Genomic DNA, 13,027 nt, shown 5'->3' on the forward strand with positions numbered 1-13,027 from the left:
TAAAGAAATTTTTGGATATGGGCCGGAGATATAGACAGGTACGCAGGAAGTTAAATTAACATGAAGGTGTCCAAACTTTGAATTGCTCTCTTGACCACGCTATTGAAACCGTAATTACCTGATTGCGGCTACCGCTATGCTCATTTTGGGTGTCTGAAATTCAAATTGACCGAAAAAAAAAGATATGTTTATTCAAAGAAAGTACGTTTTTGTGTTTGATTTCGTAACGTAAAATGTCGTCTGCACTAATATATTAGCATATTTGAGCTCACCCCCTCAAACCAATAAGACTAAGTCTTTGAACGTGAATACCAGATCATTAAATCAAAAGTTTTTTAGCGTGGTCCTTTTATTTTTTTTACGCAATGCAGATTAGTACATTATGCTACGCTAGGTGTCATAGGGAAGAACAAAATTTATTCAATTGTTTTTCAATTGTTTTGTTACAATAGTAAGAATATTTTTTTTAAAAAAAAAAACTTATTTAATTTTAGATTTATGCATATTACATAATTTATATATAATCGTGCAATTTTGTGCTCCTACAGTGTTGTTGCCACCTGAGAGGGCAAAGCATTTTGTACCACTATGCAAAAACGCTGCCGGAATGCATCGCAACTACTGCTACGGACGTGAAACACAGAAACATGCCATTGAGCGTAAGAACAAAACTGCTTCAGAAACTGGAGCTTGTGTAAAAAAGGTAACAAAGTATGCATTTTGATATTTTTAGTACATGTTAAGAACTATGCGCGTATTTTTGTGTCTGCATTGTAACAGTGTTCATTATATTTGATCTACTTGTAAATAAACAATCGCCAAAAACTGAATAGTTATTCAGAATTGCCCTGTAATTTTACGCTTTCCAAACTGTTTCAACTTTTCAAAAAATGAATAATTGCAAAATGCTTTTCAGGAAACCAATGTGTAATATTCAAGCATTTGAACAGGAAATACTGAATTCGGAATGAAATGATGCTGTGTTATATATTGAAACTGCTTTTTAAAATTACAAAAAGTGAAATATTTTTACTTTTCTGTATTAAAAATGGGTAGTTTACCAAGCAAGTACAACGGAAACCGATAATTCTTAAATCTTAAATTTAAGTCTTATTTGGAGATAATGTATTTAAATATAGCCAATTAAATATTAACAATTCAGTTTCTACCATATTGATTTCTTTTCAATTACAAAATAGATTGAAATAATATGTTAATAGATACTTTAAACGATAATGCAACTAAAATCTGATATATGTTTTTAGATTTTGTTGCATTATTGCATTTGGAATTGGAAATTATTTTCAATCACCTAAACTGATATATTGGATATATATGAAGACATTGAGAAAATAACATACGACAACCAACTTATAAAAATAGAGAGATACGAAATTAAGATTAACGTAATTTTTTAACTCTTCTTCGAGCAGAAAATAATTATCCAAAACTATTTCTTATTTTCATCGGGGCATTCTTATTTGCCAGAAAAATCACATCACATGCTCTTAATTTTTTTTTCTTCAGAATTATCTAAATAAAAAATTATAAATGTATTTTTACCTGTAAATATTTCCCTGCTTTCAGTCTACAGGCATTTACCTGTAATAATTATTGTCATACTTCCTAACGTTTTCATAAAATTTACGATGTTTGTCAGTAAATAAGTTTAACTCCTTTTATTCAATTGTCGAAAATTTCTGAAAAAAATTCTTAACAAAATAACTAAGTGACATTATTTTGAAATATGAATGCTTTTAACAACGTACAGTTTCATTAACTCTGCGTCATTGCCATGGCGTCCCAAGTATGATTCTCTAAAAGATATCATTGAACGTGGATCAGAGACAGAAATAATTAATGTCATATGCTGAACTCCCGTCAGTTCACTTTTGAGCGGAGCTTTTCAGAATACAATTTATCTTCCCATCTTTCTACTAGACTACCTATGGATTTTAACTCTTGTTCATCGTAATGTATAAAGTGAAATCTGAAGTACTCCATCAACAGAATTTCAATCTGATTAAACAGACATGCCTCAAACTAGATTCCTAACTTCAAATTCTAAAATAAACAGAAATCTGAATACTTGTTGTCATTAGAGTTGTATCAATCATTACTTGTTTCGCAAATTAGATGTCAATTGTGAGTTATGAGATTCTCATAATTTTTGGTATTGTTTAAGCATACAAATAATCGGGTTATTTAATAATTAGATTAATTTCAAAGTGTTGAAATACTTATTGATTTAACCTGATGATATTTTTGAATAAACACAATTTTTAAAATCCCATCCGCTGGTTTTTTTCATCCTCGAGCAATGTAGAGCCGATACAATAATTTCTAGAAATATTTTCATGCAACATCTTTCTGGAAAGGATTGCACTAGAAATCTTCCTAGAGCGTTTTCATATCAATTCTTAGTTTTAAAATATACATGAGCATTTAAGTTCGAAATATATAAGTTCAAGATATATAAGTGTTTTAATTTTTTAATTCACAATATTACTAAACTTTCTCCAATAATAAAATTTAACTCTAAAAAGACCTTGTTGACTCAATATTATCAAGTCCAAGTATATATATTAGAAACATTAAAAATTACCACATTGAAAAAAAATATGGTCAAAACTATTAGAATGTAGTTATATTAAAATCAGTATGGTGCTTTATGCTCTATGAGAACACCAAAAACTCTACAGGCAGTTTTTACCGAAGCACTTTTGAAATGATTTTGGTAAAATTAGCAGTAAAATATAGTTTTATAATTTGGGATAAAATTTGGTAAATTAAGTGTCATTCTATAATTTTATTTAAGACTAAAAGCATAGCATGAAAACCATTTATTCTAAAAAATTGACTAGTCAGTTTAGTTTTTTATTAAATGTATGGTAAGAAGAACTATAATTTTTGAAATCAGAGTTTCCCGTTATCCATTACCATATGAATGAAAGAAGTTACCAAATTAATGGTTTAAATACGAACACCTTGGTTTTTAATGTTATAATTTTTTTTACTACAAATGTCACTATCATAGGGTGCGGTGATTTAACCAGAATCTGTGCTCTCCGTGAGTTAATAGGCAAAAGCAACAAAATCTCAATAATTTATAATATTTTTCTGTAGTTTTACATTTTTAGTTAATGGAAACTTATAATAAGACTTAGTTTGGTAAAACTTATTGTGATTAAAAAAAAACATCTCTCTTAAAAATTATTAAACAAGCCTCGTTCATTCTGATTTTCTTGTAAAATTTCGAAAAGAAGAGCTACAACCTGTTTTAGCTTTTTTACTGAAATGAACATAACTCTTTAAAATCCTTTAGGAGGCGTTCTGTATCGCCTACGTGTAAATTGAACCATAACAATCCTTTCTAAAAATTTTTAACTAAATAGCCCTTTCTGCTTAAAAATAATTAACGTTCGAAAATTCTCTTCAGCATTCATTCCCCGAGTGCTTAATGTGTCTTTCTTGAAAACTTCCGAACACTCGAGTAGGATTGAAACACTTGAGTCCTACTCGGTAATAAGCAATATACTAAAATTTTTCAGCTCTTTCATATTTTCTTAATGAGTCATATAAGACAATAGAGAAATTCACTTTGTCTCCTTGTTCTGCAAAACTTATTCTGATTTAAAAAACTATTCTCGCTAAACTTTCGAACTGAATAGCAACAGCGTGTCTCACAATAAAGAAATTAACTTTGATTCCGAGTTTTGTAAAATTTATTCTGATTCAGAGAACTATTCTCGTTAAAATTTCGAATAGCAAAAATTTAGGTTTTAATTTATTTACTTGAATGGGTATTACTTTTTAAAATCCTTAGGAGACGTTTTTACGGCCTACTAGTATGTTAAACCATTACAATTTCTTCTAATACGTATTGCTGGCGAAAGCTCTTTTGTGTTTTAAACACTTAACCTTCAACTTCAAAACATACATAATTCAAGTTTCTGGTGACGTTTAGAGTGTAAATTTCCAATTTTCTAATGCAAGTAAACCTAAAAACTCAAAATTTTTAAAACTCCCAAAATTTAAGACCTGTTGTTGTAAGCACCTGTTGACAAAATTGCATCACACGTAACACTCACATAAAAAAATTGTGAGATAATAAACAAAAATTACCATGGTAATGATATTTTGAAATATTTAAATATTTTTTAATGAGTCGTATACAACAATAGATAAATTTATTTTGATTCTTTGTTCTGTAAAACTTATTCTGATTCAGAGAAAAGAACAATTCTCATTTAAAATTTCGAACAGAATCGCAACAGCCTCATTTTAGCTTATTTACTTGAATGGGCATAACTCTTTAAAATCCTTAGGAGACGTTTTTCTACAGCATACGAGTAAGTTGAACCATTACAATTCTTTCTAAAAAGATTTTCAAGCAAAGAGCTCTTTCTGCTTAAGAATAATTAACGTTGGAAAATTCTCTTGAGTATTCATTTCTCAAGTACCTAATGTGCCTTTCTTGAAAACTTCCGTGGACGGAAGCACTTGAGTAATACTCGGTGGTTTTAAATCGTTGGAATAACAGATTTCTTCGCGGATGGAAAGTCATTTAAAGTGCTTCCACAGGAAGTAAAAATGCCTTTGTCTTTGACTACAGTTCCAAGAAAAGAGATATTTATCTGAATATAAACTATGTTTTAATATACCTCCATTTCCTTTGAAAATTTTTGAAGTTTGTGGTAGTAATCGTATTGATTTAATAAGTTTTATAATGAAGAGAAAAACTTGTTTTCATCATTTTAAGATTTACTAGTGATTAATTCCAGTTCCAGTAATGTTCAAAATTGGAATAAAAGGGAATGAAGAGGAAATATTTGTCGAATGAGTAATTTGTAAAATGAAGCTTCGACAGATTTTTTTCTTTTTCTTTTTAAACTTTTATTGTAAAATTAACACTGTATGTTTAACTTAATTTTACCGCATTTCAATTTTTATATTTTATGAACAGAAAAGAATTTTCGATTACAAGAAATTTGCAAAAATTTGCATTTTCACTTTTTCTTTTCAAAACATAAGTGCTTAAACACTTCGCAATAATATTTAAAGATTTATTATTAAAATGAATGCTAATTGTTTTCCATTTTTGATTACAACATAACTATATCATTAATTCCGTTAAAATTTCACAGTTTCGCAATTTGATTACTAAATTGCAATTTCATAGTTCAGTTTAAATATTACTATAGTTAAATAGCATTACTTTTTACAATAAAGTAATAAATCTCTGTGTAGGTATGATTGTTAGTTTGTGTATAAAAGATTTAATTTATTTATGCCTTTTTTTTCTTATGTCAGTACATCTCATATTGAACATCCTACATTCTTATTTTTTTATTCGAATATAATTGTGTCCTTTAATTTTTAAATTAGATACCATTTTTAGATCAGATATTATTAGATATTTAGATGAGATACTTTTCTTTTACACTTAAAAATATTTTCAAGAATTTTGAGTTAGGTGAGTACTGCCATTTAAACGTAGAACAGTACTGCAATTTAGGTAGTACTGCAATTTAAACGTAGAGAGATTCTTTTAAGCTATACTTAAAGAAAAAGGTAAAATGTAGAAGAAAAAGCCGCAAAAAAAGGTAAAATGTAGAAGAAAATTTATATTAGTAATACCAATTTTCAAAAATTTAAGCCACACTTTACACATTAAGTAATACGTCAAAAAATAACTACGGACGAAATAAACACGTGATGTCAGATAATTTTCTACCATTTCTCCAGCTTTTCTTATAATTTCATAAGGAACACGTAACTTCTATCACTTTAGTAATGCTTTTAAATTGTGGCAACATTAAGTTAATTAATTCTTGAAGCAATATATTTAACGTTTTGTAAGCATTTTTTATGCGACCAATTGAGTACTTGCATTTCTAGTAGAAGAAAACCACGAATACCCACACATGTGCCTTAGACGTCATCACTAATTGATTGTTTATAAGCAAGATGGCGTATGACATATGGAATGGAAAATATTTAAATATTACTGAACGCATAAATATTGACTTTTTTAATAAGAGCTTTACGCTAGCAAACATCAGTGATGTTATCTTTAAAATATCTAACAAAACTGAAATGTCAATCATCTAATTAAAAAAAAGGTCTTCCACCAAACCAAAGAGAAAAATTTTTTTTGAAAAAGTCCCTGAAATTAAAACATAATTTAAAAAAATTAAAAATCGCGCTTTGTAGTTTTTACAATTATATTCTTTTGCTTAACGTTAAAAATCGTTTTTTTTACTAATGTGTCAATGGTATACATGCAATCTGATATGCAGACACAAACACATAAATTCTTTGTTTAATTATGTGTAGAGAAGTCAATACAGCCTTCTAAATTTTTTCAAACGAATACATTATTCTACATGAGTTTAAATCTAATCTAGCTTAATTACGTGAATTCTAAATTAGTCTATTCCTTAAATTTTTTATTTTTTCTGAATCAGTTAGCATTAGTAAGTATATATCAACGTTAGTTTGAAATTAAATACTTTTATGATTATAAATATTTGAAAAGAAATATATTTTTTTCTTTGAAACTTTCAGAAATTGCATTACATTTTGTAATCATAATGTTTGTTTCAAAATGTTTCATTAAAGAACTGTAATATCTATTCAATTTAATTACCGATTATAAAACTCATTTATAATTAAATTTGTTCGTTTTTTTTTCCTTTTTCACTTTTTGGTGACGATAAATCATTTTAAATAAATGCTTAAGACATCATTTTTAAATAATCACATTCTTTGAACTGTTAAAGAAAACTTGACTTATAAAAGCCCTTTCATTATTACATTTGTTTGGCAATCATAAATTGGTTAAGCTACCACATTTTTTTCATTATGTCAATCCAAGCAATTCAGCGTTGTTTTACATAATCCTCATCATTATCATTACTGGCGTGGCAGCCCTGGGAGGGCCTTGGCCTCCTTTAGAAGATTTTTTCAGACCATTATTTTGCAGAACTGTTTTCCAGTTCTTTACTTTAATTACAGAAAGGTCTTGTTCTAAATAGTTCGTTCATAATTTTTCTTGTTTCTTTTATCCTGTCTTTTGATCTTTTATTATAGGGGGTTGCATTGAAAGCATAAGTCTACTCTTAGCCTGCCTATCTCATTCTGCTTTGTCTAACTGATTTTAAGATATCATCACTTTTATATAACTTGTATAGTTAAAAGTTATATCTTTTCATTTGATGTTTTACAGACGTATGCATATTAAAAAGACAACAGGGCAAAAATTATAAATTTTAATTGCAATATGCTAGCGAGTATTATTTTAACCAAAAGATTTTGAAAATAAGTTATATTCTTTAATCAATGTTGATTTATTATTGATTATGAATTATTTTCTTTGACCCGAAATTATTACTTATGATTATTGTTACTTATTGAATTATTACTTAATAGAGCTTATCCCACCTAACAGGAAATTGAATTGCTCAGTATATATTAATGCATTTATATGAATGATGATGAGATCATGAAATATTCCTTACTCTTATCGTTAAATATTACTTATTGAAATACCTAATAAACATTATATTTGCAATATATCTGCATTATTTAAATTTGAGTTTGTTACACTTGGAAAAATGTTTGTTTCTTCATCTAAACAAAGAGAACTAGTAGGTGGTGTAGACTGCAAATAATAATAATAATAATGATGATGATGAGGATAATAAATAAATTGATAGAAAAGAAACTGTTAAATTTATAGAAAAAAAATTGTCACCTGGTGTGACTATAAGACAAACGTTAATTTCGTAGAAAACTACTGTAATTTATAAACATACAACTATTCTATTTTTTTTGGCAAATAAGTATTGTTATTTTAACAAACAAATTCCATTATTTTAAGGAACAAACTGTGTTATTTTTAAAAAATATCCATAAAAAAAACTATGTCAGTATTCTGACCTGTAAGAGCTGAGAGCAGCATTGTGCAACTTGTCAACACTGGGATTCGAACCTGGTTCACCTCATTTAGAGACGAGTGCTCAGTCTTTTAAGTTACCGAAACTCTAATGTCGATTATGAGGAAAAAAATATCTTAAACTATTTTTCCTAAGTTTCTTATTTATTTCAATAATATTTAAGTGCAAAAACATTTAAAACTGTAGTGGCTCATCCGTACACGAATGCCTGGCAACTTAACATACCGAAAAATTATATTTCAACAAATATGATTATCAGGTAGAGAATCGATTTGAGAAATAAAATGAATCACACTTTTATTTATGCAATGTTTGAAACCACATAAATGAATTTCTGAAAGAAAGAACAAATACAGAAAATAATCATAAAATGATTAAAAAAGATATAGTTATCTTGCGGTAAGCAAAGTGCTGGGCACAAATTAGAATTTGAACTTACAGGTTTCATTTCGTTTTGATTAAAATGAAAAACCAAGATAAACCATTTTGTCAACGAAACAACTTTAAACCATCAAATACAATAAACAGTAGAAAAAATAAAATTGATAGTCGTTAAAAAAATCTGTATTTTTCATAAACATTTTTATTTGCGAGAATTCTCTGTGAAGCTTTCTCTTTTCTATAGAGTTTGCTGTTGTTTTTTACCAAAAAGAGTGTAGATTTCCACCATAAAGAGTGATTTATCTGCACCTAGAATAATTCCAGTGCTTGTCCCGCGTATCAAACATGCTCGAATTTTCCAGAAACTTCTTAATCAGTGAAGAAATGAATGAGCAAATCAAAAAATGAATATATAAATGATTTATAAAATCAAGTATTTAATAAATTATTAAACCGATGAATCAACTAAACTGATGATATTGTGAATAAATATAGCTAAGAAATCATAAATCCCTCATTATTTGAGTTAAAACTCCTTTATTAACTTTCATTTGCTGATTTGTTGTGAAATTTTACATAAATAAGATTTTTTCTCTATAATAGTTTAGAGGATAAACTTCCTGTGTACAAAATGGCGTAAATGGATAGATCAAAAAATAAACAGACTTGAAATTTCAGAACACATTATGAAAAAGACACACACAACTTTAAATGTTGTGAAAAGAATAAAACACTGGCATAAAAGTTCATTGTAGACTTCGTTGCTTAAAATTAATAACTAAAATAAAACATAAACAATAAAAAAATTAAATTTATATTTTTTTAGCCTTTTTCTATTTCTGTATTTTTATTACAACTGCATTATTCTTCGTACAGCTTTCAGTTCTGGTAACTATCAGATTTGAATTATATATTTAAACTATTTAATTTCTACTTTATCTTATTATTTTATAGTTATAAATTTCTTTTATTTGAATTAGCCTTACCTTGTATCTTATAGCGATAAAACAACTGTCTAAGAGTTTAAAAAAAATCATAATTGCTGATCCTTCAATTTTCATTTTTTATAAAAACATGAAATACGGCGTTAGGTTTAAAAGCTTCAAATATCTGGCTAATATAATCTGGCATTAGGCTAATATAATGTATATATCGATATGCGTAACATGCAAACATTGTACATAAGTAATTGATTCTGGTTTTTGAACATTTAAATTAGACATTAAATAGTTTTTTCTTCTTCATTCTTTTAAATCCTACGAATTGAAATTCTTTTACAGGAATGCTTAAATCGATTCATCCCACATACTTTAAATTCCTTTTTTTGTGAAATTTTGTCAACTAATTTTTTTTCTTTTGTATTTTCAAAACGAAACATATATTTTTCTTTCTTTTTTATTGCGTGCATAGAAATTTTTTTCAAAACTGGTGTGTAAAAAAAAAAGTTCTTCGCATACACAAACAACTAAACTCAAGAATGATGGGGAGAAAAAAATAAGCAACATCCAAAAACAAAAAAAAAGCAAAACAAAAAAAATCTTTTATTTAAAACAAGTAAATGTAAATGCAAGGGAGAAAAAAACAACTAAAGTTGAAATGGAAAGAATAATCTAATTAAACTTCTCTTACTTGACAAGGATTAGAAATAAAAGAAATTAAAAGTGCAAATGAAATGAAATTAAGATATTTTAAATTTTTCTACTTTATAAATAGGGTATACTAATTTTAAAGCTTTTTTTAGCATACAACTACTATATTATTGAAGATTTAAATAAACAAATCAAGGCGGGTCTTATTATAGCATATTAAAATTTTGAGAACAGTTTAAGACTTATTGGCATTGAGCTGCCATTGATGCTGCCATACAAACAGATATAATGTAAGAACAAATTAAACCGCGTAGCTGTCTAAGCAAAGAATTTCTAAAACCATTGTAATATTTTTAGAGATTCTGTTCAGAAATTTTTTTGAAGCTCTGTTGTTTCTAAGAACATCGTGATATTTTTTAAAAAAATCTTTGAATTTCTGTTGTCTCGAAAAACAGTAATATTTTCAGAAATTCTGTTTAAAAATTTTTTAAAACTCTGAAGTTTCTAAAAATATATAAATATTTCAAAATGAAGACATTTATAGTCGAAATTCCATGAAAAAGTAAATTTTTTAATATAAAAACTAAGTTTTTACAGGAGTAAAATCTGAGTAATACTGTAGAAGCTTGTAAATGATGAAGAATTATTTTCAAACTTTATTTTTCTAATGCAAAAAGTGAAAAACAAAAGTGAAAATGAAAAACAGAAGAGTTTTATGCAGAAGAAGCATTATAGATGTTTCTTTGTCCAAACGGATATTTATTCATTTAAATATTGACTTTTAACTGTCTCGTAATGGGTGTAACTCAAATTTATGAATTTAAAACGTAATCTTACAAAAGTCAACTTACTATATTCGAAAAATTTTAAAACATAGATAATTTTAAAAGTATAAATTTAATTTCCTCATTAGATGAAGGTTATTGGGAAAATAACAATTAGATTCTACTTATATTTGATTAAAGTCTCAAAATATTTAACGTTCTTTTAAAAGAACAACAAAACGAATTTCTTCAGATTTCCAAAATTAATTTTCACGCTCTTGTAAGCATTTCCGACTTATAATCAAGAATCAATAAATCGTGCTTAGAAATTATGATTGTATCAAGTTTTGTTAAATTCAAGCAACAGCTAGTAAAATCTTCCTCGAGACTTTTTAAAAACAAAAGTGCAATTCCTAGTGCCGAAGGTGATTTTGTACTTGGTATTCCCAATCGATATGGAGGCAGAGCAAATGAAATATATATTTATCTCTCTTCCTTTCCTACTCACTGGGGAAAAATGGATTTTTGAAAGGCAATATATTGCCAGAAAGCCGAAAGCTATTCTTCCTTTCTGAATATATTTCGTTTTTTTTTCGGGTAAAAGTTTGGTATTTACCACCAACTGTGACCTACCCTTGCCTCCCGTTACTAAGTATAGAACTTTCAGCGTGATATTAAAACAAATCGATTCGACTGATCACGTTCGCAAAGATGTATTTTATTGAAAAATTTCAATAGCTGTATTGAAAATTTTGCAGATAAAACCACATTTTCTAAACTGAAAAAATGTATTTATAACGAACGGAGTAATGTGAAAACAAAGTTAAGGGTTGCTACAAAGTTTCTCAAATACTAAGCACGAAAGGATTTGATTAAATTAAAATTGGAATATAAACGAGTAATAATGCGTGTATCATTTTTCTTTTGCTTTATCAAATATATGCTTGGATGTATAAGAAGTTATGAAATAGTATATTTACTCATTGTTATTTCGCGGCATTTTAACTTCGTGATATTTTGATGACATTTGAAAAACAGTATTATGGTAATTTTGTGATCGGTGACAGTTTACAAAGCATGAAAATACTGATGATTTCATTATATTTTTTTAAAGAAAGTGTCTTAGGATCTTAGTTGAGGGCAGTTTAGGAAAAACTATTTTCATGAGCAGCATCATATAAGCATCAAAACGCAACTTTGAAAATTAACTCTACATTAATACTTATATCACTATTTTTAGTAGGTAATGTTTGCATAGCACTCCAGTGTAACATTTTATGATGTCATAAAACTAGAGATATTTCTTGCCTCTTAAGAAATGTGTTAAGAAACAAAAGCGAGCTGTAACTTTATTTATCTCAAAGTGCATGCGTCGTATTTTCATTTTTTTCTTTAACTTGAACTTTTTTTTAGTCTTATTTTTTTCATTATTTTTTTTCCAGTTCAATGCATTTTTGCTATGCAGACAATTGTTTTTCAAATGGAAGAGTATACTATGTGATATAAATTTCATTTAAATGCAATAGTTAGAACTAAATTGACATATATACAATAATAAAATATATTACTTTTCAATAAATTCCCCAAAAAGGAATAGAAGAATAAAAAAGAAGGGTGGAGTAAGTTGTTCAATTATCAAGTAAGTAATTCCATTAGAAACCAGATTTCTTTTCAATGAAAAATATGGGCATGTATGGAATACTATTGTAATACAATGTAAACAATTCTGGATAAAATTGCAGCAGCGTTTCTTAACCTTTCAGTATTCGTGACCCAGTTTTCAATCATAATTTTCATCGCCCCCCCCGATTATAATAAAATGTATACAACAATAATCTTTATTGAGTATTTTCGATTCTGTTTTTAAATTATTTTTAACTAACTGCCAAAACAAAAGTAAATGCGTGCCAACGTGAACATATGAAGCGAATGAGAGCGGAGAAAATTTAAATATTATATTTGAAATGAAAGCCAAAAAATAAGTAATGCTTGTGGAAAGGAATCCACACGACCGATGCCGTCTCGAGCAGCCGTCTCGATGCAGTCTATAGTTTCTACAATTGAGATTGTAGAAACTATATGTGGAGATAATTTTTCAAAACAATTGCAGTCCAAGCTTTTCAAAAATGTGTCAGCCTTTCTCGAAGTTGCGTGACAAATTGTTTTCAATACAGCTTGATGAATCAACTGTAATAAAGTACAAATGTGTACTCTAGTAAAATAAAAAGTAAAGTGAAATAAAGTAATAAAGTACAAATAGTAATAAAGATGCTCATTTAGTTGCCTATGTTCGATTTTGTGATAATGTGTCAGTAGTAGAGGAACAACTTTT

The 13,027-nt window shown here is 27.7% G+C and overlaps 1 long non-coding RNA gene across 1 annotated transcript in view; it reads left to right on the top strand.

Moving 5' to 3' along the window:
- The first annotated feature begins 552 nt into the window (after window positions 1–552).
- The window catches only part of LOC139425684 (uncharacterized), an 85,514-nt gene continuing 73,039 nt past the window's right edge, over window positions 553–13,027 (top strand). The window contains exon 1 of the long non-coding RNA XR_011636834.1: window positions 553–703. This is a non-coding gene — a long non-coding RNA (uncharacterized lncRNA). The remainder of the gene's footprint in view (window positions 704–13,027) is intronic.

Source organism: Parasteatoda tepidariorum, chromosome 5 (genome assembly GCF_043381705.1).
Source record: "Parasteatoda tepidariorum isolate YZ-2023 chromosome 5, CAS_Ptep_4.0, whole genome shotgun sequence".
In the NCBI taxonomy this organism is placed as follows: domain Eukaryota; kingdom Metazoa; phylum Arthropoda; class Arachnida; order Araneae; family Theridiidae; genus Parasteatoda; species Parasteatoda tepidariorum.